Source organism: Peromyscus eremicus, chromosome 12, assembly GCF_949786415.1.
Source record: "Peromyscus eremicus chromosome 12, PerEre_H2_v1, whole genome shotgun sequence".
NCBI classification, from domain to species: domain Eukaryota; kingdom Metazoa; phylum Chordata; class Mammalia; order Rodentia; family Cricetidae; genus Peromyscus; species Peromyscus eremicus.
This window is the reverse complement of record NC_081428.1, coordinates 433661-438118: the sequence shown is the minus strand read 5'-3', so window position 1 is coordinate 438118 and position 4458 is coordinate 433661.

Below are 4458 nucleotides of genomic sequence, written 5' to 3'. Positions count from 1 at the left end.
ATTTTTAAAATCTGCTTCTTGGCTTGACTGGGAAAGCTGTGGGTTTGTCCTCTGAGGTGGGACATTCTGTCTAGAGGGCTCAGTTCATTTTGCACAGTGAGTTAGTGGCAGGTATTTGAAGCTCCATGTACATGAGTGGGGCTTACCAATGATTAAGTGTCACTGTAGGATGATAGATCTGAATGTTAGGACCAAAGGTCTTTTTAGTGCTGAGAGAAGGGAGAGACAGGACACGTGTGGTGGGAGAGGCCGCACTTGAGTCTTCTTTATCCCAGCTCTCTCCCAACAGCCTTCCAGGTTTCCTGGGGGTCTGCGGTCCAGACACACATGATCCAAACTCTTCCTGTCTACTGATGGAGAGGCAGGGGAGAAGCTCCAAGGGTCAAACTGTCCCTGGTGGAGAGCTTCAAACAGTTTTCTTGTCCCACTCTGATTGTTGCCCTGTGTCTGGTGCCTTCTTGATTGGGCATGGAGAGTGCTAGAGTCAGCAGACATAGCCTCATTGTAACTGCTATGGATTTTCTGTGTACAAGGAGCAAATAGTTCCCAGAGCCTCAGCCTCCACCTGACTCACATATGGTCTGCACCAGGCCCATGGCAGGTTCATAGGGAGCCTCCAGATGTTGCCCCTGCAGGTTGAAAAGCACCTCCTGAGAGAGACCATGTGGCTTATCCAATCACACACCCCTGCCTGGTCATTTACTAGTTAAAGGGGGACAGACACTAGATACCAGCTGTGATGGCTAGCTTTCGCTTTAACTGTCAAATTGACACAATCTAGAATCACCTGGGAACAGTCTCGCTGAGGGATTGTCTAGATCAGGTTGACCTTTGAGCATGTTTGTGGGAAACTGTCCTGATTACATCACTTCATCTGGGAATATCCAGCCTCAAAAGCGGGTTGTCACACTATTCACTGGGTTTTGTCCTTAACTGCACAAAAAAAAAAAAAAAAAAAAAAAAAAAAGGAGCTATACATGCATTCATACATTTCTCTCTGCTCTTGGCTGTGGATGTGACATGACTAGTTGTTTCAAGTTCCTGCTTTGACTTTCCTGCAATGATGCATCATACCCTACAATTATGAACTAAAATAAATCCTTTCTCCCATAAATTATTTTTGTCTGGGTACTTTGTCATAGCAAATGGAAAAGAAATCATGACATTGTGAAGCCTCCTTCTACCATCAGTGAAGACATCATCAATCTTCCCTAGATAGAGCCCTCTTTCTCCTTCCCGTCTCCCTTCTCACAGTCAGCTTCTATTACCTGTCACTCCTCCATCCACCTTCTCCATCTTTTTAGGAAGACCAGCTCAAGCTGGCTCTTCAGCAAATCCTCATCTGTACCTGGCTGGGTCCCCAAACTCACAGAGATGCTGTGCATGGATGTATAGCCGGCACGTGACCACTTTCCATCATTAATGGCCCCAGCACCACCCCATCTCCATTTCCTGCCTAATTTGTCCTTTCCTTGAAGCAAAGATGGGGTCCTTGCTTGTCCCTCTCAGGGCAGAGAAGGCAAGGGTCCTCTTATAGTCTCCAGGGAAGGTGGAAAAAAAGGAAGTGTGATGAATGACAGCTCAGCCTGCAGCCTATGGAGGAGGCTCACTGTCCTTTTCCCCAAGGGCCACTTCCCACCAGCCACACCTGTCATACCAGCCACACCTGCAGCCTCAGCTGCCACCTCACTGAGCCTTGTTTTTCCAGTGGCCCAGCTGTTCCTGGCAGTGACTCCAGGAGGAAGAGGAGCTGGAGTTATGGAAGGAGATCATGAAGAGACCTCACTTTTCTGGGTTGCCACAGAGGACAAGGCTTGCTGAAACCTCCAGGCTCTGTTCCAAAAGGCAACATCATCAGATATTACAATGTAAAACCTGAGGGAGGGGGGCTCTTTTCCCTTCACCCAGAGTCCTACACTCAGGGCCAGCTCACACTGTGGGTATCTTTCTGAAGAGCTAACCCAGCAATGGGTTTATACCTTTCATTACACGTAAACTTGTGACAATGAGCAGAGAAAATAATACCCACCTGCAGCCTTCTCTCCCTCCTTCCTCCTTAATCCAGCATCAGGGGGGCTTTTGTTTGAGCTTCCTTGATTCAGTGCAGATATTTTTACTGCAACAATTGCTGTTGACCAGGGAACAACTCACAGCTTTCTGCCTTCATGATGGCCCAGGACAGCTACCCAGCAAGCTCCAGAATTTTTCACTTCCAGAACCAACTGCAGTGGTCATTCAGAGCGTGAGGTTTGTTCATCACAACAATCTTGTTCAGGCCAGCCCCCATGTTACCCTGTCAAGCAGAATTCAGTGGCTGGTGTCATTGTGTGTATATATGGTGTAAATGTGGTATGTAGTCTATATCTATTGGTCTGTGTGGGGGGTATTTTGAGTGACACATGTATACATGGTGTATATGGTGTGTTGTGGGGTGTATGTGGTATGTATGTGTGGTGTAGAGTATATGTGTGATATATATGTACATGATGTATATGTATGTGTGGTATGTTATGTATGTATGTGTTTAGTATGTTGCATATATAGTATGTTGTATATGTGTTCATTACATGTGATCTGTGTGGTGCTTGCCCATGAGCACATGTGTGAACATATGCAGAAGCCAGAGGAGGCCATCAGGTGTTTTCCTCCATCACTCTCCATCATATTGTCTCGAGAAAGGATTGTTCACTAAGGCAGAAGCCCTTTGCCTGGCTGGAGATCTGAGGGACACTGCCCAGGGCAACTCAGAGCTCTGAGACACCAGGGGCACTTCTGAAGCAGAAGGTCTAAGAACAGAGCTTAGTAATCCTTAGACCAGGAAACTGCTCCAGAGCAAAGGGCCAGGGCCAGAGGGAACAAGGAGGAAAAGAAGGATGAGTGTGAGCACCCAGCTGCATTATTCCAACCTAAAGATAGGAGAACTGTGTAGGTGCCCCAGAGGAAGGGTGGGGTGTTAAGCCAAATGGTGGTGTTGGTAAGACAAGTTCATTGGCTCTCATGCCTGAATAAAGACTTACAGATAATTATCGTTCTGCAAGGTAAAGGCTCTGGGCTGCTGGGCAGGCTGGGTGCATCAGGCTGAGTACAGTGGCCTGAGGCAGGAAAGGTTCTCCACTGAACTGATCAGTGAGGATCAATACAAAAGCTCTAGTAATCAGGAGAGGTGGAACTATTGGTGGATGGACTGTTGGTAAAGGCCTTAAGTCTAGAAAGATACAGAAATCCACAAAACACTCTTCCTGACCTCTCTGCTGAGGGTGTAGCAATGGGGACACTCCAGTGAACAGTGGAAACAGCACTTAGATCAGGGTTTCCAACAATATTCTCTGCCAAGAATTTTCTTGAAAAAAAAAAAGGCTGCTCCTGGCAGGATGGCTGAACATACGGCAAACCTGTACTGCCTCAGTCAGTCAAAGCAGTAAGTCCTCATGAGGCCAATGTGCATGGAGGCCCTCAAGCTGGCCAACCTGGGGATCACTGAGCATTAAGGAATAATGGAGTCTGACCCACTGGCTATACAGTAGTCTGTAACTGTGTACCAATACCAGTGAAATTTAAACAGGGAGATGGGAACACAGTATTGAGTCTGTTGTGTGCTGGTTAAAACGGGCAGACCTAAGCCATCAGTAGAATCAGATAAATCTATAGTGCTACATGTATCACAAAATAAAAAGGTTGTGCAAGACAAGAGAAGCTTGGAAATGCGTACCGAACTGGGGATGTGACAACTAAATGCAAGGAATTAGATGGCATCTAGGACCTCCAAGGTTAGCAAGAGCTACTTCTGCTGTCTTAGGTCACCAAAAAAGGACTTACAGACTAGACAGTATCATGCCAATGCTAGCTTTCTGATTTCTGATGGCTGTTAGGAAATTAAAGTCTTTGGTTTTGGGAAAATACACACTGAAAAACTGGGAAGTAACCGGGCATATTGTCTGCAAACTATTCTGAGGTGAGTAGATGAATTGTAGATAGTCAGCGAGAAAGGCAGACAGGTGGAGGGAGGGTGGGTGGGGAGGGAGGATAGACAGTTGGGTAGGCAAGTAGGTGGTTGGAAGGTTAGGTATAGTGGTGGATGGTGGGTTGATGGACAGTTGGGTGGAAAGGTAGCGAGTGAAAAAAAGGATGGTCAGGAAGATACGGTCAAATGTAACTGGAAGAGAAACCCAGCGTCAATGTGAAGTTATCATAATCAATGTAACCTGAAATTAAATCAGATGTAAAGTTAACATGAGAATAATAATTAAAAAATGCAAACATTGGTGCTGGGAGCTCCTCCCCACCAGATCTGGCATATGCAAGACAGAAAGATGCCCCGGGCCATTCTCTGCTTCCTGCATTTCCCAGGCCCTGAGTTGTTTCAGTATGTAACATCTCCAAACCCTGTTACTGCCTCAGATCTCTGGTTTTCAAGGACCAGGTAATTAGAGGTTAGTGATAAAAAAAAAACAGTCTTAG